Source organism: Pristis pectinata, chromosome 1 (assembly GCF_009764475.1).
Source record: "Pristis pectinata isolate sPriPec2 chromosome 1, sPriPec2.1.pri, whole genome shotgun sequence".
NCBI lineage: Eukaryota > Metazoa > Chordata > Chondrichthyes > Rhinopristiformes > Pristidae > Pristis > Pristis pectinata.
In genome coordinates, this window is record NC_067405.1 from 102,301,427 (window position 1) to 102,325,289 (window position 23,863).

The 23,863-nt window shown below is 42.0% G+C and overlaps 1 protein-coding gene and 1 non-coding gene across 7 annotated transcripts in view; both read right to left on the bottom strand.

Moving 5' to 3' along the window:
* stxbp6 (syntaxin binding protein 6 (amisyn)) overlaps positions 1-23,863 on the bottom strand; it is a 250,154-nt gene that overhangs the window by 119,853 nt on the left and 106,438 nt on the right. The window lies entirely within an intron of this gene.
* LOC127578984 (U1 spliceosomal RNA) lies at positions 12,032-12,195 on the bottom strand. The gene has a single exon (XR_007957614.1). It is a non-coding gene; the product is annotated as a U1 spliceosomal RNA (small nuclear RNA).

The window sequence follows — 23,863 nt, forward strand, 5'->3', positions numbered from 1 at the left end:
CTCATATATGGCCTATTTCTGAGCAACTTAGTGCCTCAAGTTTACACTGACTCCAGGAGTTAAGATGAAACTGCCGTGGCTCATTCAACACAAGATTCTCCCAACCATTGGCAATGAATTCTTCATCTACATATTTAGACTAGAAGCAAAATAAAATTCATAAGACGAAATATCATTATGTCAATACACTATACTATAGAAATACATAGTTAGGGTTTATAACATTTCACAGAGTCATAGAGAGACGCAGCATGGAAACAATTCATCTGTATCCATTTTTACATGATATTGCCTTAACCTATTTTATTCTCTCTAGATTCCCAATAATTTAACTCACACCTCCCCAACTCCAGATTCTACCACTCACTGACACACTAAGGGCAATTTACAGTGGCCAATTAACTGCCAACCTGCCATTTTGGGGATGCAGAAAGAAATCAGAGCACCCAGAGGAAACCCATACAGGGGGAATGTGCAAACTCCATCCAGACAGCACCAGAGATCAGTATTGAAGCAGGGTTACTTGAACTGTGAGGCAGCAGCTCTACTCGCTGCACCATTGTGCTATCCCATCATTGGTGGATGCTTGTGAAGTCTTTATGCTAATAGCTTACTGTAAGTTAACCAAAGGAGTACACAAGATCCACTAATGTTAATAATCTCAAGAGCTATTTCAAGGTTATTAACTCTTCATGTTTAGATGGGGTGGGAAGAGACTACATTCATGTTGTTTCAAAATCAATTTATACTTTGCAATTTTATGCATTTAATCTGTTCATGTGCTACATTTTGCCATTTCTCTCACATAATACATTTGGATTAGAGAACTTCTGTTATGGATAGCAATAATTTTGCAGTGTGGAGAGCTACAGCAGAAGAGTTGTGTGTGACAAGCTATCCAATATAGAGTGTGTCACTGCAATGTTCAGGATATCAGGTTTCCTCTACAGTAACATTGCTGCAGGTGTGATTACAAAAAGGATCATTTTTATCAACTCGAATGAGGCCTTCCATGCCCTCAAATTACAGATATCTCTACAACTCTATGTATTTGATAATACAAAATTAAACCCCCCTGCAGGTTGAATTAAAATTGAACACTGCAACTGACACTGAATGCAAAAAACTCTTCCCCCATTTCAGTACTAAGAAATTTAACTCTTGTAATAAGAGGACTTCTGCATTTTCTTTAAACAGTTGAATTAAGTCCACAGGAGAAATAAAGCTTAAGTACTAAAGCCAATAGCTCAATTTGAATTTATAGTGTTGCTTATCTCAAGCTCTCTTCTATATAAAAAGATGCTGGCAATATTGTCATTATGCTAAAAATTTGTTTTGCCTCTCAACTGCATCATTCTGATTGCATTAATACAATAAAGTTGTAACCAAAGCACTAAGAAAACATTATTTGGATGAATGGCATCATGGAATGGGCCCTCTGCATTTGATTAGAAATAATCAGAATCATCCCTCCAAATAAATATGTTATCTACCAAGATAGAAAATTATGGCAAATAGTCCCTTTCATGTTTACATTCAACTTAGGGTGATTTTGCAGTGCCCATCTTCAAAGATCAGCAACTTGAATAATTCATCAAATGGCTAACACTACAGAGTTCCTCCTCGTGATGCTGTCCTAAAATATCTCCTTTGTCAGCAACTCTTTCAGCCATTTCAGTTTGTGCCCTTGAAACACTTGCCTCGCTCACCAAATGCAACCCACAAGCAACATGTAATTATGGAGCATAAAATGCAAATTGCACTCAAGTGGCTTAACATAGAGACCTCCATTGACTCCCAGGTGAAACTGCATCATTATTATTTTTGCTGGTCAGCCAGCAATGTACTAACCTGTATTATAAAGGGTAGCTGTTCTACTTCTCTCTGCACAGTGTGTGTATCAAAGCAGCTAATAATAAAAACTGAAGGAGTCAAAAGTGTAAACCAGCTTGGTGCTAGGGAATTACAGGTTATATTCTGCACCCCTAACAAGCTGTTTATTTGGCAAGCAGCTTGAGATTGTAAATGCTGCCTTTTGATTCAGTCATATTATCGTGCCAGGCTTTACTGTTGCGATGTTCAAATTGCTCTGAAATATAACTACATTTTCTTTAATGGAGTAATATTAAAGCTGCAAATAATTATAAGCACACATTCAAAAGCTGATGGCAGGTTCTTATACAGTAAAGGAGACGAGATACTCAACCATTAATGGGGCAGTACCTGACACATCAAAGCTCAAGCCAGGGCTGCTGCAAGGTCAGTTCGCATCGGAAATACTATCTCAAATATCAGCAGGCTGAGCACTGGAGCCCCTCCAGGGCTGCGTGCTCAGTCCAAAGCTGTTCTCGTTGCTCACCCATGACAGCTCTGCCAACTCAAGCTCCAACCAGATCATGTTTGCTGATGATACAACAGTGGTGGGCCTCATCAGCAGGAACGATGAAATAGCTTACAGAGAGGAGGTGGAGAGGCTGGCGGATTGGTGCTCAGTCAACAATCTCTCCTTGAACGTGAACAGAACAAGGGAGATGATTGTGAATTTTAGAAAGGCCCAGGTTGGCCACTCACCCCTGTGCATCAATGGCATCATTATACAGAGAGTCAGCTGTTATAAGTTCTTGGGAATACATATAGCAGACGACCAGTCTTGGTCAACCAACACCACCTCCCTCACCAAGAAGGTACAGCAGCGTCTCCACTTTATATGGCGGCTGGAGAGCACAAACCTGCCCTCCCCCACCACATTCTACAGGGGTACCATTGAGATTGTCCTGACCAGCTGCATCTCTGCCTGCTACGGTAACTGTAACATCTCTGACTGTAAGACTTTGCAGAGAATTGCGAGCACAGCTGGAAAGATCATTGGAGTACCTCTTCCCTCCATCCTGGACATCTACAACATAATGCACACGCAAGGTCTGCAGAATCAGAGATGACCCTTCTCATCCCTCCCACGACCTATTTGTCCCACTGCCGTCTGGCAAGTGGTACCAGAGCATCCGGGCCAGAACTACTAGACTGTTCAACAGCTATTTTTTCCCCCCAGGCTGTCAGGCTCCTGAATGCCCTAGAGGCAGTTTCAGATAAATGCCACGTCAAAAGCCCTGGTTTGCACAACAGTGTACAAGAACTTTGGCTGCTGCTGAGCATGTTTATACATTTAGTGCAACACACTGAGTTCTGTATTTTCTTCATCCAACTTGGTTTTGCACTAACCCTGCACTAATTTTGTATCCTGTATATACCGTCTTTTGCACTATTTGTACTTGCACAATTTTTTTGTCTGCGTTTATTATATGTCCTCTGTTCTATGTATGCCCTCTGTTGTGAGAGTCTGGGGGAAACAACATTTTGTCCCTCCATGTGTTCTTATAGCATATGGGTGAATGACAATAAAGTACAACTTGAACTTGAAGGTATATAGAGCTCGGACAGAAGCTCACTACCACCCTGTGCAGTTTGTTTGTTTGTTTGATGCACTTGCTACTGGACAAACAATCTGTCGCCAATGCACTGCAACTACAATATACAAGAGGGTGTCTGGTTGCCTGTTTGCTGCGCACCACTGAGTGGTGGAGAGAGTGGTGGCAGCAAACAGGCACCCAGACATCCTCTTGGTCTTAAAGGACTCGCTGCATATTTCACATTTGCGATCCTGTGATTTCTCTTGCCCTTTAGGCCCTTTGCATTTAGCGTGATGGCATGCCATCGGGTGCAATTTGCCGGTTTTACCACATTTTGCACAGATCGCTTTTAGTGACTGGATTTGGCGTCTTTTCTTTACGTGTGAATGAAAGGCACCAATGGTGGTAAAAATATCAAGGCAACCCTCCATTACATGATGCAGTTCCTTGGACGGGATCTTAATGCAAGTCTCAGTCATATTGCCAACTCTGTCTTCTGTCCATTTTGTACCTTTTCCTTTTGTACCTTTTTGTACAAGTTCCGTCCAACTTGTACCTTTTTTCATTATCACCAGGAGCCAACTCTGGTGATATATCTGAGCCCATTTCATCCTTGTACTTTGAGTTGTAGAATACAACCATTTTGATAGAATCTACACGATCCTTTTCAGACTCGGTCTCACAAGTGGGTTGAGAGGTCTCAAGCCCACCTCTTTCCGGAATGCCGCCCTATCCTGGAATCTTTGGAGCACCCACGGTAAAGTTAATCCTCTGATCCTCCTTGCTGGTTTGAGTGGAGGAGGGAGTTTATCTAGCACAGGCGGGCAACAATTGAATTTTCCGGAGAACGCCGTTGAAAGTGTTTCAATGGGGCAGTTGTTCATCCAGTTACCTGCCCAACCAGGTTTGCAAACAATCCAAATGTTCGACATTTCTCGTTTAGAGAAGGGTGCAGCCACACCGCCTTAGTTTGGACTTCTAGCGATCACTTCAGCCACCAGTCAGGTGTTAATGGCGGGATCAGCGGGGAGGCGTGACTCACTGTGATGGAGAACCCAAAAACATCACCAAAGCTACCATGTAACCAGACTCAAGAGGCCTTGGTGGCAGGAAGACAGCTGTGCGAAGAGAGTCATAGTTACTCCTGCCACACTCAAGTATTCCTACCTTATGCGTGCCCTCACATTTAAAACAAAATCAACAGAAGGTCAAATTGCTCTATTCAACCACTCTTGTCTGTAGATGGTCACAGATTAGGAGAGAGGTTTGACACTGAGCTATAGAATGGCCCAACAAGTAAAGGCCAAACTAGTCAGTGCCTTGCTGTAGAAACAGATCACATGGGATGTATTAGTTTTCAAGATCAGGGGATCATCAGCAAGGCCAGCATTTACTGCCCATCCTTAACTGCCCTTGAGAAGGTGGTGGTGAGCCACCCTCACAAACCACTGTAGATCTTCTGGTGAAAGTATACCCATGATGCTATGGGTAGAGTATGCCAACGTTTAGACCCAGCAATGATGAAGGATCCCTATATTTCCAAGTCAGCATGGTGTACAACTTGGAGGGAATCTGCAGGTGGTGGTGATGCGCCACACTTGCTGCCCTCTTTTTACTTGGTAGTAGATATTGAGAGAAACAAAGGACTGCAGATGCTGGAGGAACTCAGCAGGCCAGGCAGCAGCCGTGGAGAAAAGCAGGTGGTCAACGTTTCGGGTCAGGACCCTTCTTCAGGACTGAAGATAGAAAAAGGGGAAGATTAATATATAAGGAGGGAAAAGCAGACCAGTGATAGGTGGACAAAAGAGGGGAAGCAGGGTGGGCACAAGGTGGTGATAAGTAGATGTTTTGTGAGAAAAGGTTCTTTGGGGTCTTAAAGATAGAGGACTCCAGACACCAGTCTTTGGAATTTTAAAAATGATTTAATTCACAAAGACAAACGTAGGGACAGAATGAATGGGAACGGATGCACACTTGCACACACACACAGATCGCGAACATGAGGGAAATCGCAACGGGGGTGAGATGCGCGCACACACACACGCACATAACTGGTTACAAATGATCAAGGAATAAACAATACGGTGCCTGACCCCCTGACTCTGTACGAGCATTGGCTCCAACGCTCCCTAGAATCTACTAGGACGCTCCTAACCCTTGTGGAAGTGCACACTCTTACCAATGGTCTCTTCAGCGTTGTTCCACGATTCCTGGGGCAGTCGAAAAGAGAGAGAGCCAGGAACATGCGGCACTTTTATAGTGCTGGAGGTGGTCCAGCCCAGGTAATTCAAAAGGTCCAATGGTTCGGTGCCAGCAAGGCCAAAGGTGCTTAAATGAGCCAATTGTTCAGGTGTATACTTGATGGGTGGGCTGGAGCCAAACCTTGATTGACAGTGGTGTCGCTTCCGACCCAATGAGCAATGCTGTCATCCGACCAGAGGGTTCAGTGTTGTCACTGTCACATGACAGCCATGACCTTTCACACTACAAGATGTAGGTAAAAGACAGGGATAGACATGTGAGGGGGAGGTGAGGAGAGCAGATCCATCAGGGATGGGTCAAAGGTAAGGAGAGAGGGGGGAGAAAAGGGATGGAAAAAAAGAGACAGGCTAGGACAGGGAAGAAGCATGGTGGGAATGCGTGTGGGGAAGGTGGGTGGGGATTACTTAAAGTGGGAGAATTCAATGTTCGTGCCATTAGGTTGCAAGGTTCCAAGATGGAAAATGAGGCGCTGTTCCTCCAGGCTGCGCTTGGAATTCTCCTGGCAGTGGAGGAGGCAGAGCACTGATGTATCTGTGATAGTGTGGGAGGGGGAGTTGAAGTGACTGGCAACGGGGAGGTGCAGATTGCAGTTACAGACAGAGGGCAGGTGTTCTGCAAAACCGTCACTTCATCTGTGTTTGGTTTCACCAATGTAGGGGAGGCCACACTTGGAGCAGTGAATGCAGTAGATGATATTAAGGGAGGTGCAGGTGAATCTCTGTCTCACCTGAAAGGACTGTTTGGGTCCCTGGATGGAGGTGGTGTAGGGGCAGGTGTTGCACCTATGGCGGGGGCAGTGGAAAGTTCCCGGTGTGGAAAATTAGGGAGTTGCAGAGAGAGCAGTCCCTGCGAAAGGCAGAAAGGGATGGGGAAGGGAAGATGTGCTTCGTAGTGGGCTCCTGTTGGAGATGGCGGAAGGAGCAAAGAATGATGTGTTGGATACATAGGCTGGTGGGATGAAATGTGAGGACAATGGGGACCCTATCTCTGTTGGGTCTTTGGGGGGGGGGGGGGGGGGGGGGTGAGAACAGAGGTGCAGAAAAATGACAGAGATATGGGTGCAAGCTTTCTCGACCACACAGTCGGGGGGAAGCCCCGGTTAGAAAAGAAAAGTTGGACATCTCAGATGTCCTGGAGTAGAAAGCCTCATCATGGGAGCAAATGCGGCGGAGGCAGGTGTTGAGAGTTCGGGAAGTGCTGTCAGAGGAGCCCTAATGAGTAACTACAGACCATTTGATGGATGGTACATACAGCCCCTACTGTACACCAGTGCGAGAGGGAGATGAGTAGGGTGGTTGATTTGGTGCCGATCAAGTGGGCTGCTTTATCCTAGATATGAGAGCTGTTGGAGCTGCATTCATCCAGGTAATTAGGGAGTGTTCCACCACACTTCTAACTTGTGATTGTAAACACTGGGAAAGCTTTCGGGTCTCAGGTGGTGAGTTATGCTGGCCTTGCTGATGATCCAGTCCACAGGCAAGAATGGTTAAAAGCAGCAATTTGACCTTTTGTTTATTTTTTTCATGCGAGGGTGAGTTATGCAGCATAGCATAACCTACCTCTGACCTGCTCTTCTAACCACTGTTTTTGTGACTGATCTGGACAAATTCCATGAATGGAAGTGAACATTGTGCAATCAGTGATCATTCCTATTTCAAAAACTTACCACTGAATGAAGTTCATTCATTAAGGCATGGTAGTGTAGCGGTTAGCATAACAATTTACAGCGCCAGCGACCCAGGTTCAATTCTGTCCACTGTCTGTAAGGAGTTTGTACCTTCTCCCCATGTGTGTGTGGGTTTCCTCCGGGTGCTCCGGCTTCCTCCCACATTCCAAAGACGTACAGGTTAGGAATTTGTGGGCGTGCTATGTCGGCGCTAGAAGAGTGGCGACACTTGCAGGCTGCCCCGAGAGCACTCTACGCAAAAGATGCATTTCGATGTACATGTGACTAATAAAGATATCTCAAAAGATAGCTGAGCCCAGCACACTGACCCAAGGAACTTTTTTTCAATATTTTTATTAATTTCAAATAAAAAATACAAAGTGCATGAAACAAAGGAAAAAAACAAAATGTTATAAAATAGATTATATTGAATCACACTAGAAATCACAATGTTTCATATTGATAAACAAAAAAGATAATTAATATTGATAAGTTGTAATAATTTTATTATAAGAAAAATCTAACCCCACTACCAGAACCGAAGCTGTTTAGTAACATCCTAAAGACATAGTAGTATTAGCCAATATCTGTACTTTAAGCACCAAATCAGTGGTTTTGAAAGTAGTTCAAAAAAGGTCCCCATAATATTTGAAAATTCAGAATAGATCCAGAAATAGAGCAACGGATCTTCTCTAAATTTAGAGATGATGTAACATTCCATAACCATTGAGCATGAGTGGGGGGGGGGGGGGGGGGGGGGGAGTAGTTTCCTTCCATTTAAGCAATACAGCCCTCCTGGCTATAAGAGAAATGAAGGCCAATGTGCAAGTTGGAAGTCTCCAGAATTGTGTCTTTTTCTCCAACAATCCCGAATAATGTAGTTAAAGGATTTGGCTTAAAATTTATTTTAAAAAGTATGGAAAAAGTTTGAAATACCTCTATCCAGTATTTTTCCAGACTCGGACATGACCAAAACATATGAATTAAAGCCGCCTCTCCACGACTGCATTTGTCACAATAAGGAGATATATCCGAATAGAAATGCAGTAACTTGTCTTTGGACAAGTGAACTCTCTGGACCACTAAATTGAAGGAGAGAGTGACGTGCACATAATGATGAAGTATTAAACAGTTTAAAAATTTGATTCCGAGTTTCCTCAGAAATTGAAATCTGCAGATCACGTTCCCAAATGTTTCTAATTTTGTCTAAAGGGACCTTATTCGTTCCTGATAACCTACCATAAATCTTCGATATTGAAGCATCATAAAAAGGCTTCAAATTAAAAATTACATCTAGTAAGTTCTTATCAGGACTTATAGGAAAGGTATGTACTTGAGATCGGAGAAAATCTCTAATTTTCAAATATTGAAAAAAGTGAGTTTTTGGCAAATTATATTTAGTTGACAATTGTTCAAAAGTTAAGAAATTTCCTCCAGTAAACAGATCCTGAAAACAAGTAATACCCAATCTACCCCATTCTTTAAAAACTTTGTCAGTCATAGAAGGTTTAAAGAAAAAATTAGCAAAAATGGGACGAGACAAAGAAAATCTCAATAAACCATATAGTATTTTCTAAATTGTAACTAAATCCTCAAAGCATGTTTGACTACCAAATTATCAGTTAGTTTATTTATTGATAAAAGACTGAAGAGCCAAACAAAGAAATAATGGAAATTTTTTTTTAAAACAGAATTAGCTTCCAAAGAAACCCATTCTGGACGGGCCTCATGATTAATATAGTGTAACCAAAAAGTAAGATTTCGTATATTGACTGCCCAGTAATAAAACCTGAGGTTGGGTAAAGCAAAGCCTCCATTATGTTTAGCTTTCTGAAAATGAACTTTATTTAATCTAGGATGTTTATTTTCCCATATGTAAAAAGATATAATTGAGTCAAGAGAATCAAAACAAAAGACTTAGGAATAAAAACAGGTAAAGCCTGAAATAGATACATAAATTTAGGTAAAATATTCATTTTAATAGAATTAATGTGGCCAATCAGCGATATAGAGAGGGGTGACCAATTTGGTAAGACCCTTTTCACATAATTCAGTAAAGCAAGAAAGTTCTCTTTAAATAAATATTTATGGAACTTCGTAGTTGATTTTTGATCTTAGTTATTCGCTAGAATATAATTAGTCAGGATACTATAAAACATATGGGGCAAGACTCCCAGTTATGATCATGATGCAGTAGCTCTTCCTGGAAAGTGCAAGAACATGAACATTAGATGAAGACAAAGATGAAGGGTAGTTGTGATCCACTATGTATTTGAAAAGCCTATCAACCCTAATGGTTTAAACTCCAGATACAGAGAAATGTTATTTGGATTAATTACTGACTGGCTTTTTGCAACTGTTCCATTCAGTTTGACAACAGACAATGCACCTTCAGAGACAAAGCAGGAGGACGGATACCCACTCCATGGATCCGTTTCACAGAAGTTACATTGCTGCAATATTAATCAGAAATCTAGACTAATGACCTAGAGGTACAAGTTAGAAGCTGAGAATTTTAATAAGATAACCAATTAAACCTGGAATTAAAACTAGCATCAATAATGGCAACCAGGAATCTAGCAGATTCTCAAAAGAAAAACATCTGGTTCATTGATGTCTTGTAGGGAAAAAAAATCTGCCTTTTTTATCTGGTCTGGCCTGTGACTGACTCATTCCCAAATTAGCTTGGCAAGCCAAGAACAATTTGGGATAGGCAATAAACACTGGCATGCCCAGCAATGTCCACCTCTCCAGAATGGACAAAAAACAAATTCAGAAGGGTGAAATGGAAAGTTAACAGTAATCTCCATCAAAATTGAAGTTCCATGCATCTCATTGTAAATCAGAATTAAAAGCAGTTTCTGCTTGAACGATAGCCATGTGGAAAGAGTTGCAGTGGGATTAAAAATTGCAAAGAGGCCACGATTTTTCTAAACTGAAAATCGAGCACATCGTTAATTTCCTGAGAGCTGCTCCAGACAGGTTAAGGTAAAATAACTTTCCATTTGTGATACTCAAGTTATCAAGTATGGATTGCAAAGTGGTATATTAAATATAGCAAAAGGGTCACAACTAAAGCAAAATGCCACCTGCATGTGTATGCTTTCTCTCCCTCTCTCTCACGCACACACACACACAAAGTGTAAAAGAACATTTCTGTTACAGAACATGATTGCAATACAACCTATAATTTACATTTCCAAAGAACACATATAAAAGCTGCTCCCTGTCACGTCAGCTTAATTATAGCACAGGCAATTATTGTAAAAATACAATGGCAGTTAAACCCGATTTCAGATTTTAGACCAAAGCATTTGGTTACAATTAAAGACCAAGGCAGCAATATTCATTTTGTACAAGCTGATTTTTTATCTACAAGCTGCTATAATCAAATCATATACCCTCAACTATATTTAATTCTAAATTTATTCCTATTTAATATACATTCTTTTTCTAACAGACTTAAGTAAATGTGTTTTCCCTTCTCCCTGTAAATATCAATTTCTCACAAGATCTATTCCCTCCAATTCCTCTCAGTTATCTAGTTACAATCTTGTCTATTGCATTACCATTCTTATCATACAAACCAAGGTTTTATTGACAGATGTTGCTTTCTTCATTTGCAAATCAACCATCACACATGGTTCCATGCAACTCTTTAAAGCTGGCTGTCTGAGAGAGGAACATGCACACAGCATATGCAACAGCTACCTGCATTTACATGCCATATTTTGAGATGTCTCCACAAGGAAGAATGTGCTATTGGGGGAAAATGGGTGGGGGGGGGGGGCGGAGCAGAACAGAACCATAGAACCATACAGCACAAAACAGGCCCTTCAGCCCACCATGTTGTGCCATCCATCAAACCACCCTCATACTATCTAACCCTTTCCTCCCACATATGCCTCTATCTCACATTCCTCCATGTGCCTATCCAACAAACTCTTGAACCTGTCCAATGTATCTGCCTCCACCACCACCCCAGGCAGCGCATTCCATGCACCAACCACTCTCTGGGTGAAAAACCTCCCCCTGACATCTCCCCTGAACCTCCCAAATATCCTGTACTACCTCAATGCACCCTATAATGAATGGATCTATATGAACGGTATGCAAGGCACGTTTTTCACTGCACCCAGTACAAGTGACGATAATAAACACGGCAGCGTAGCGGTTAGCGTAACACTATTACAGCGCCAGCGATCGGGGTCCGACTCCTGCCGCCGTCTGCAAGGAGCCTGCACGCTCCCCCGTGTCTGCGTGGGTTTCCTCTGGGTGCTCCACCCTCCCCCCACACTCCAAAGACGTACGGGTAGGTCCAATCTGGGTTTAAAATGGGCGGCGCAGACTCGTTGGGCCGGAAGGGTGTGTTACCACACTAAGTAAAATGTGTAAAAAATTTAGCATAAAAACCAATACCAAATGGTGCACTTCCCATGATGTTGTAATAATAAAATACCAACTGGCAAGGCAGTAGATAGCAAGGCTGATGAGGCACCCCACGCCACACAGATTAATAACAAGCACGGTGTGCAGCCAGTCAGCAGCCACCTGTGCCCACCAGCGTCTGTCCAGCCAGTCAGTCACCTGCCTGTGTCCGCCAGGGTCTGTACAGTCAGTTAGCAGCCCACCTGTGCCATCAGTCAGCCACCTGCCTGTGCCATTGTCTGCCAGGGTCTGTCTTTGCTTTGCTGACCAGGGGAGAGCGCGAACGCAGTCCCCCACTACCACAAATTTTGCAGTCGAGTATCCCGCATTTGGGGACATCGCAGGCGTCAGCACACCCGGAGTGCAATGGGCTAGCCTCATCCTGGGAGAACCGCCTTTCTGATCACGGTCTCTCCCCTGCCAGGTAAGTATGCTATCTAAATGCGGCGACACGCACCCAAGCTTGAACGTTACTCTTTAAACACAAGGCGACACCGCATTTTCAAGCCCACCTTTCCTATTATTCCACATAGATCTTTTAACAACCTCCTATCGATGCTGAACATCTATTTTTTTTTTGGTTATTGACTGTGGTTTGGATGAGCCCATCCCCAGTTCCTCATTTGAATATCTTCCAAAAAAGGAAACAGTGCCACGATTCGCCGTCCAGCTACAGTTCACTTCCGAAGCTGACCGCAGGGTGTCAGCGTGGGCGGCATTGCTGGGGCAACGAAAAAGACTAGCTAAAATGCGGATTGGGAAGCCAGATGTCAGTGGGTAAGAGAGGGGTTGCGTCAACTAAGAGTGGGCAGCAGGTTAATTGGGGTCCTGAAGAAAGTTAGGCAGGGGAGAGGAGTTTATGAACAGGAATGTGTGGGGGGAGAAAAGGACACAAAGATTTAGAGAAGAAAGCAGCACAAGAAGGGCAGGCACGGTAGTGTAGCGGTTAGCGTAACGCTATCACAGCGCCAGCAACCCGGGTTCAATTCTGGCCACTATCTGTAAGGAGTTTGTACGGTCTCCACGTCTGCGTGGGTTTCCTCCGGGCGCTCCAGTTTCCTCCGCATTCCAAAGGCATACAGGTTAGGAAGTTGTGGGCATGCTATGTTGGTGCCGGAAGAGTGGCAACACTTGCAGGCTGCCCCCAGAACTCGCTACGCAAATGATGCATTTCACTGTGTGTTTCGATGTACATGTGACTGATAAAGATATTTATCAAAAGAAAAACTTCAACAACTACGCTGGCCTTCTCTGAACACCAGTTCATCTTTTGGACCAAGTCAGAATACTGAAGACAAGGAGAAACCTACAACCAATAAGTAATTTTGTTAGAAGGCTCCATCAATCAGCCCTAGAGGATATCACACTAATACCTCAGAGGAAATAAATTTAGTTTGAAGAGTATAAGCAATAAAAACCCCTGGACATTTGTTGAGGTAGGTGACAGAGCCAGGTATTGCTAGTTTGCTATATGGACTGCAACCCACAGACACCAAACACAGAGTCAATCTGCTCAGGTTATTTTGTCATACACACCACAGTGTAACTAAACTTCAAATGCAAGGTGTTGTGGTTTATTACAGACCTAAAGTCAACAGCCCCCAATTATTATTATGTACTTCGCATGTTTCAAGGTATGCATCAGTTCTTGATTCATACCAAGCCAAATAATGACTTTTGCAATTTGCCACAATGATTTTCAAATCCAACATCAGCATGGGCTGTTCCAAATCAGAAAGCTACACAACATTACTCCTGATAAAAAGGGTGCTGAATTGACCTAATCACTGCCCTAGTCTAAAATGGTTCACCTCATTCACCTTTAATGTACAATAGCTGTGAGCCATGAAAATTATAATACCCATGTACTTCAACACCTGTGTGTCAAGGAGATCATGCCAGTGTACATTATACTAAAGTACCACCTATGCTGGTAACATTGAAACAATACGCATAACCACAAGCAAAAGAGCCATGTACATTATTAATTTCCATCTTATTTCAACTGGACGCAATGCAATATATATTTTGGGCATAAGTACAAAGTCTTTGTTTCAAATTAATAACAAAGCAGCAACTCCAGGTTTCTCTTCCTCCTGTAAACAATAGGTGTTCTCTGATTAAAATTCAAATCACTGTTTCACATTTTTTGACAGTGGCCGTGAACCAGGTTGCTGCAGAATCCTTTTCGACTAGAAATATAAATGACAATAACAGCAAACCTTCCTGTGACTCAAATGGTTTTACATTTCTTTTCCACTTAGAGAACACGGCTGAAAAATTGGCAGACAAGCAATAACAATGACAGTGAGGAGAAAGCATGCCACTAGTGCAGCAGGCTGCAATTATCATCATCCTGTCATTGTCTTCTCTGGTAATTAAGGATCCACTCACATTTTCCTTTCACGACCAAGAACACTAGGCTACTTTTGCTCAACCTGTCATGAGTTCGGACAAGATATTTTTGGGCAATAACAGTGGAGCTTCAGGATTCTCAAACTAATTTCTGTACCCCTGCTATTTTGTCAAAAGCTAAAATGCATCACTTCACATTTTCTCTCTGCTACCCCTCCCACTATTTATCTTGACAATAAATACAATTTGATACCAACATGTACCCCATGAAACAAACTATATTGGCCAATTATGTTTGACAGTAACAGCATGCTTTTGAGTGAAGGACTGTCATCAAACCTTTTTATTTCTAACACAAGCACTTTGTCATATGAAACATTCTTTCCTATGATTCACCATGTCAAGTTCCTTCATTACTTGCATTCAAGCAAACCAATCTATCAACAGAATTGTCAAAGGGAGAGATTTTTTAGTGTTGAGTTTCACATTGGGGAAATGGTGAAAATAACACACAAGACATCAGAGACATACAGAACAGTTTTTTGTTGTGTTACAGAACTATTTTTGCTAAACGCAAGTCAGTACCTCTGCAAAAACACCATTTTGATACCAGACTCCAAGCACCATTTCAACACTTAGTCATTTTTGACTGTGCAATACTGGTCTTACCGGACTGCACTGGTTTCTATTTTATTCTCTGGTGTTTAATGCTCCCCATCCTGACAGCTTGAAAGTTGTGTACTAGCATAAAACCAACTGTGCATTGCCTGTGGTACTGCCACAATTATAAATAAAGTACAAGATACAGAGAGCACACTCACTTAATCCAAAAGCAAAATACTGCAGATCTGAAATGCAAAATGAAAACAGCAAACTCAGCAGGTCAGACAGCATCAGTGGTGAGAGAAACAGGGTGAACACTTCAGGTCAATAACCTTTCATCGGAATTGTCATTTGTTCTGAAACCCTTTTGCCAAAATTGCTGCCTAACCTGCAGATTATTTCCAGCATTTTCTGTTTTTAATTGTAAATTTAACTTGCACAGAATCCGACAACAGGTTAAACACTTCTGAAACACCAGCACATTTGTGCTCTGTCCACAACTGTGACCATGAGCTTCCAGTTGCTCCTCACTTTAATTCTCCATCCCATACTGACCAGTGTCATTGGCCTCTTGTGCTGTTCCAACCAAGTTCAGTGCAAGCCAGGGGAACAGCTCCTCATCTTTTGATTAGGTTCAATGCGGCCTTCCAGACTCAATATTGAATTGAACAATTTCAAATAATCAGCCATTCTTGAAACTCACGTTTTCAGCATTCACATCTTCTCCTCGCTTCAGGAACTTTAGAGTTTATTCTACTCCTCTGACTTGCATCTCCTCCAGACACAGCTCATGTTACTGAGTAGCCCTCTTTTGCATCATTCAACTCCTCCGCGTCTTCAGCCTCTCAGAGATATTCCCCATTGACAGTTTTATATCCACCTTTTCCAACTCCAATGAAAGCTCATCAACTCAGATCTTAACTCAGTTTCTTTCCCGACACATCCTGGCTGACCTCGGAAAGCTCAGCATTCTGTTCTGTTTCAGAATACCAACAAGTGCAATAATTTGCTTTTAACACATATGTCTGATAATATTTAAAGAACCAAGACCAAAGACATCAATTCCCTTCCCAGGGAACCAAGGTCTTCTTTTGTGGATTCCTACTTTCTTATTTCATTCCTTGCCCTGATTTATTATTTCACTCCCGTTTTTGCCCAATATCACCAAGAACAGCAAATTGAGCTGGATATGGCTGGAAGCAAATGCAGCAACAACAGATATGACTAATGACATCCCTTCTCCTTTTTCATGTTACCCTTATTCCTTTTCCTCCAGGGGCTAAATGTAATCATTTAATATCATTTTAAATCGACTCATTTGGTAACATCTCAGCTTCTGGCTGTTGCAGATCTATTCCAAGACTAGATAGATCTGAGGTGAACTGAGCCGACATTAGAACGCTGAAATAAGAGAATGTTTCTGTGTTAAAGAGGTAAACTTGAGATGATTCATTTAAATACATGTGCATCCAATTGTTCAGGTAGCTATTAAATATCCTGCAAGATTATTTACAGAGTAACATACAATTTAACACCGTGTCAGAGAACAGTCCTTTAATCCGACAAAAGATAACCTGGTCACACTACTGCTGTTCTTCTTCCCCTGCAAACATGCTGAGCACAAATGGCTGCCAAATTTTTGAAATTACAACCTTCAAAATTCAATGATTTTGGATAATGAGCCATTCTTGAAACTTGCTTTTCCAGCATTCACGTCTCTTCATTTTGGGCAATTTTAGATTTTATTCCTCTTCCCCCTATTTACACCTTGTCCAAAAATATCATATTTTACTCACTAGCCTTCTTTCAGAGAGCACCACCAGCACTTGCATTCATCTATGTCCTGCTTGTCTCATCCATTTCTGGAAACTAGTCTATATTAGACTGATTCTCCTTTATTCACAACAGGTTACTTCTTTAAAGCACTCCAACAAGTTGATCAAACCACATTGACTTTGCTCTATTACTCTGTCCTTCTATAACATCTTTCATAATGGCTCTAATATTTTTCCACACACAGATGTTAAACTAATAAGCCTATAGTTTCCTGCTTTCCATCTCCCTCTGCTTTCAAATACAGGAATTACGTTTACTCTTTTCCAATCTAAAGGAACCATCCTGGAAGTTAAGAAATTTTGGTAAATTAAAACCAACCTGTCAGCAGCCTCACCAGCCAGTTCTTTTACAATCCAAGGATGAAGTTCATCAGGACCCAGAGACATGTCAGCCTACACGTCTAATAGTTTGCTTAGCATCTCTTCCCTGGTGAATATAATCTTCCAGAGCTCCTCTCTCTGTTCCACTTTCTCATTTACAGCTATTTCTGGAGTGTTACTTGTATCCGCTATAGACAAGAATGATGCAAAATACTTAAATTCACGTGCCATCACTTGTTTTCCACTATTAGTTTCCCAGACTCACTTTCTGCAGGACCAATGCTCACCTTATTAATTTGTTTCTTTGTTAAATATCTGAGGAAAATCTTATCTATTCTCATACTTCTGGCTAACTTTCCCTTTAAACTCCACTTTTTTCCTTCCTTATTAACCATAGTCAGATAGTGCTTTTTTAAAAATATATATTCTGTCCAATCTTGTGACGTGCCATTCATGGTTGTGCAATTGTATGCTTTTTCTTTAAGTCTGAAATTAGCTTTAACTTTTTTTTGTTAGCCACAGATGGTAGTTTCATGCCTTAGAACATCTATTCCACAGATTTTGCATCTTGACCAACTGATAACTTAATTTACCAATTTCTTGCCCGTATAATTGCCAAATTTAAAATACCAGTCGTGGACTAATCTTCCCTCCCTCAAAGTGAAGGTAAAATTCTATCTTATTATGATCACTGCTACCCAAGGGTGCCTTCATGATGAGGTCATTAACTCTTTCTTGTTACACAATATCAGGTCCAGTGTAGTCTGTTCTCTGGTTGGCTCCAGAAATTGCTAACTGAGGAAACTATCCAAAACGTACAATAAACTCCACATATGGCTACCTTTGCCCATCTGATTTTCTAGTCCATGGGAAGGAAAATCTCCCTTGATTGTCATTGTACCTTTCTGACAAGATCCCATTACTTCTTTAATGTTCTGTCCAATGGTGTGGCTACTGATAGAGGCCTTGCAAACCACTCCCACCAGTGACTTCTTGTCTTATTAGTTTTTAAATCAACATCAACTGTTTCTACATCCTGGTTTTCTGAACTACGACCAACTCTCGCTCTTGTAACCAAGATCAAAATTAATTCACAGACCCACCCTTCTGCCCTTTCTTGTCCTTCTAAACTGCCGCGTAACCTGCAAGGTTTAGATTGCAATCCATGTCATCCTTCAGCCATCATACGTAATGGCCATAAGACTGTTCACAGAAATTAGTACACTCTCAGGTCATCTGTTTTGTTTTGAATGCTATGTGCATTCTGATACACAACCTTAAGTTTTGTCCTTCTATTATATTTGAAACCTCTTGCGTTATCTACTAATTTACTCTAAGATTTCTACTCTCTAACCCTTCCTGTCAATCTGTTTGTGATTCCCATTTTGGTACCTTTCTCTCTAGCCTCATCTCCACTCTTTGGTTTACCACAACTTTGCAGCTTTTATTCTTTGCCCTCACCATTTAGTTTCAAAACTCTCTCTCTTCCCTATTTACGTGGCTTCCTGGACCACTAGTCCCAGCACAGTTCAACTGGACCCTCCCAACAGTACCAGTCCTCACTCACCCAGTAAATGGTGCCAGTAACCCAAGAATTGAAACCCAATTCTAGTACTTCAGACTTTGAGCCACACATTCATTTCTCTAACTTATTTGTTTTATAACAATTTGCACATGGCTCACATTGCAATCCAAATCGTAACTTTGAGGTTCTGCTTTTTGTTTTGCTACCCATCTCCTCATAGTGACAATGCAAAACCTCTTTCTTTCCCCTGCCAACGTCAATGGAACCTCTCTAACCCAGAGAGTAGACATTCCAAATATCTCAAACCCTAGTGCTGAGCAGGCCATAGAGCCTCCTGGACATTTGCTCTTTGCTGCAGAGTGCACAGTCAATTCCCCTCGGTAATACTATCCCCTACTGCCACTACATTCTCGTTTGCTCCCCACCCACCCCCCGCAACCACTTGAACAGCTCTGGTACCACAGTATTATAGTCAGCGAAGTCATCAGCTCTGCATCCCCCACACTCATCCAAACAAGCTGAGAGAATATAAAATCCACTGGACAAGTACAAGGCTGATGATCCTCACTCCTCCCAAAAAAAATCTGAGGATTGAAAAAAGTCGAAGTGTGTTTATTGTCTAATTGTATTGCTTAGAAACCTTGGAAAAGTCATTTTTGAGAAGGCAGCAACAGGTACATCTGTCACAGAAGTTTTTTTTACCCACACAATGAAACCACCACAGCTTTATGTCCAAATCTACTGTTGACTAACAACCGCAAGAGGAATATTGATCGGGATACCAAAAAAACCCTCGATTCTCTTCATCTATGAAAGATTTAAACTTCCACCAGAACAAAAAGTTGCTGTTTAATTGAAGATGACAACCAGAGGATGGGATCTTTGACAATGTAGATTCTCTTCTGCAGGAGTAGAAGAGCCAGACTACCTGGTCAAATTCTGGAGTGGGTGTGAAGGTGGAATAGCCTGAAACAGACAAGAAGCAGGGTATATTCAGAGACAAATAAGCAGAGGAAACAAGTACTAAAATAGAAGGGAAAAATGAAAAAGTAAAGGAAAATGATGGCAGAAAATCACACACGCCCTATTGCGTGTGGAGAACGGAAGAGAAATGCAATTTGCTCGTGAGGAGAGAACTCTCCTCGAATTCGTTGAGAATTACTGTTAAGGCTTAGCAACCCATGTAATAATGTATTCACCTACTCACCACAAGAGATCTATGGATGCTCAAATGTTCATTTAAATGCTAACAATTCCCATTCTGCTTATACATGCAGTGTAATGATGTAAAGCCTCATTTAACTGGACATGGTTAGAAGCTACTGTCTTGATCACAATTTATTTGACCACCTTCTGTTTCATATTAGAGGACCTGCTTTATATATGGACTTTAAAAGCACATCAGATTAAAACTGTCAAGCAGAATCCATTAAAGTTGTCTCCTGCTTGTGAGAAACAAAAATTGATTGCTGTACACATGCTTGAAAGGAACGGTGGAAAACAACAAAACACCTTCACTGGTGCTCTATTATTGTTGGACCTTACAGAGGTGCCCACTGGTGAAAGTTGGAGGCTTTGTCAATACACGTACATCAGAGTTGTTCAGCAAAGCAGTTATCAAACCCATATTTGGTTTTTTCCCCAGAGTAGAGGTGACTACATGATTTAATTGAAAGAAATACAAGTGAATCACTGCTTTATCTGCAAGGAATGTTTGGGTTCCTGAATAGCAGGAGGGGAAGTGTTGCATCTCCTTTTACATCTGGGAAGATACCTTGAGATGGGGAGTGAGTGGTGCAGGTGGGAGAAGGCTGAAGGAGGGGATGAGAAGACAGGTCTGATGATGACATCACATTGCTGCTGGTGGAACTTGCACAAGATTATCTGTTAAAAAATGGAGGCTGGTGGGGTGGAAGACTAGAACGAGCTGCAAGTTGCATCTGATCATAGAGACCATCTCCGATAGTTTCATCTGAACATGAAAGCCAGCAACACGCCTAACAACCAACATGAGCAGGTGAGGGTTGCTGGTGGTACAATTCCTAACACAGCACATGTACAGGCCTAGATGTACTTTCCTGAATCTATCCTGGGGAAAATGCATGAGGAAGTTGTCTTTGTTTACCTAGCAGCCAGTTACAGACTCTCTGCAATCATTGGACAACCGGTGGCTGTGAAAATCATGACAGCCCTCAAACTTCTTTGCCACTGCTCCTTCCAATGTGCTACAGGGAGCATCAGCTACTTCCACTAGTCTGCAGAGAACCACCCCAATGTTTTGTTGCAAAAAAATGAATGAATTACTGTCATCCCAGGGACCTGCTCCCTCTGCATCAGTTCTGGTTGCATTAATGATGCATTAAACAACAACAAAGCCTCTAAGGAATCACCTTCATAGAAAGTTCCTTGGGAAAGGATGAGTTCCTTCCACTCCAGTTTTTTGGGTTCTGGAGGTGTCCGATGAGGCCAATGTAGGAACTGCAAACTCTTAAACAAACAGTGTAAGAGGTGCCAAACAAAGCCAGTTTGTTAGATGTTGTGCTCCTTCTGCTACTTGCATTATTCCCCATGCGTGAATTCTAGATTCTCAAAACCATCCACCTTGAAAGCTCCTTGCCCACTTTGAGCAATCATTGGCCAAAGATTCTCAGGAGTCAGTGGGGACGTTATTTATTTTTAAAAACAAACAAGAGGCTTTGAGCATATCCTCAAATCATGTCATCGGTCCACCTGCTGGTCCATTAAACCATTCTGCATACGGAATGACAAATGCAATAAATGACAACTAATTTAATGGAAAATAAAGGCTGTCCATTCAGGGTGTAGTAGCATGGTGGTCAAGTTATAGGACTAGCAGCCAGAATTCCGGACTGCTGATGCAGAGAAAGAAGTTCAAATCTAACCATGCCAGCTGAAGTTAAAAGTCAATTAGTTAACTACATCTGGAATTAGTAATGGTAACCATGAAAGTCCATCTGGTTCACTCTCTTCCCATTTAATCTGGCCTATACACAACTCTAGACCCACCAAGTTAGGGTCAATTAACGATGGGCAATAGATGCCAGCATTGCCAATGATGTCCAAACCCCAAGAATGAATTAGAGACATTCAAATTAGCAAGTTTGCCAATGATACTAAATGAGGGGGTCTTGTTGATAGTGAAGCAGTTTACAATGAATTGCAAAGAGATCTTGATCAGTCAGGGATATGGGCTGAGGAATGGCAAAGGGATTTCAACTCATAAGTGTGAGGCGATGCATTTTGGACAGTCAAACCAGGGTAGGACTTGTGCAGTGAATGGCAGAGCACTGACGAGTGTTGTGGAACAGAGGGTCATGGGAGTACATGTGCACAGTTTAGCTGAAAATGGCCGTGCAAGCAGATAGGGTGGTGAAGGCGACATTAATCATGCTGGTCTTCATCAGTCAGGGCATCAAGTTCAGGAGTAGGGACATTATGTTGCAGTTATACAAGTCGTTGGTGAGGCCGTACATGGAGCATTGTGTACAGTTTTGGTCACCCTGTTACAGGAAAGACATTGTCAAGCTGGAGGGGATGCAGAAGAGATTTACGAGGATGCTGTTATAGGGAGAGGTTGGCCCCGCTGGATCTTTATTCCCTGGAGCATAGGAGAATGAGGGGTGACCTCATAGAAGTTTATAAAAATCATGAGGGGCATGGATAAGGTGGATGGTCGTAGTCTTTTCCCCAGGGTTGGGGAGTCCATAACTGGGGGGGGGGGGGGGGGGGGGGGGGGGCACGGATACAAGAGGGGACAGATTTAAACAAAAGACCTGAGACGTAACTTCTTTACACAGAGGGTAGTGAGTACCTGGAATGAGCTGCCAGAGGAAGTGGTTGAGGTGGGTACAATTGCAACAGTTAAGAAGCATTAGGCTAGGTACATGGAGGGGAGGGGCTTGGAGAGTTATGGGCTGAATGCAGGCAACTAGGACTAGCAGGGAGGATGCTGTGGTTGGCATAGACCAGTTGGGCCGAAGGGCCCGTTTCCGAGCTGTATTACTCTATGACTCTAAATGCCAACCAATGAGCCTTTCATACAAAGTTGAAAGTTGACTCCTATAAGGTGCTGTACCAGTAACCTCATTACAAGGCACGTACTGCTTGAAAGGGCAGTGAAGGACATTGAGAGAGGCAGCACATTATGCCCACTGTATCACCCTCGCAGGACTGGGGATAATGTCCACTGACCTGCTCAATTTTCAGATGCTTTACTTTAAAAGATATGTACCCACATCAATTATGCCTCAAGGAATCTGGCAGAGACTAAGAGCATTATGTGAACAGCTTGCCTGAGCCAGCACGATTGGTCAGATAATCCATCAAATCAAGTCAACATGAGATCCAGGAGTTTCAAATATCCCTGGCCTCATGCTGACTTCCCATCCAGATGAACATCTCCTGGCCCTCGATATGTGCCAGATTTCAAGGCACAACTTATGAACGCAAGTCACACACCTTCAAAGTTACCAGTTCTTCAGCACAAGTCCTTTGAAAGGATACAGTCACTCAGGTGGAATCCAAGGCAAAAGCAGTTGAGATTTCAAACTCTAATGCAAGAAGTTTTGATTCTTCAACAAGTAGAAGAAAGAAAGAAGAAAAAAAAATCCGATGTCCACAAGAAGAACTAGATAACAAAATATTTAGGGGAACAGTGCTGAAGTTACAGGTGTCTCAAAAATCAATAGCTACTGCAAGTAAATATATTGCAGTCACAATTCATCTTGTAGGATGTAGCACAGTGGTCATTACAAAGTGATGGCTGCAAGGCAGTCAAGACTGAGGATTAAACACATCAGGTTTTGAAGTCTACAGAAAAGATAGGGGAAATGGTAGAAGGGAGGAATAGCCTAAGTGATTCATGGTGAAATCAGTTCAGTGATATACAACACAATGGCAATTCAGCAGAACTTTATAGGAAAAGCAGCACACTGTTATTGGTTCAAATAATACAAGACCCAACAGATCTGGGAACACAAATTCAAATCCCATAGTAGCTTAAGCATTTTTTAAATAATCTGGAATTTGAACTCAAGTTAGTATCAGGAACTCCAGATCTAGCAATTGTAGGAGTTTAATGGTAAAGTGGTAAATACAAAGACTAGACAAGTGCATAGCAAAGGTAGAGTATTGTTAATCGGGATCAAGTGAATTGTGATAGACAGACCAGCTGAGACAAAATAGGCAGTGGATTTCTCCAGAGTGTTCAGAACAGTCATTTCCAACAATTATGTCCAATAGGCAATAAGACGCTTGATGTGTAGGCCATATTAGTTTGTGAAATAAGCTGCAGTTAGTTAAAATCATGATCATTTATGAGCTTTTATCTCATACCAATCATAAAATGATGACTTCGAGGCAGTGTTTGAAAGGGTGAAATTTGGATCTGTTTCAATGATTATAGATTAGACAAGGCTGATTTCCATGCATTGAGTCAGAG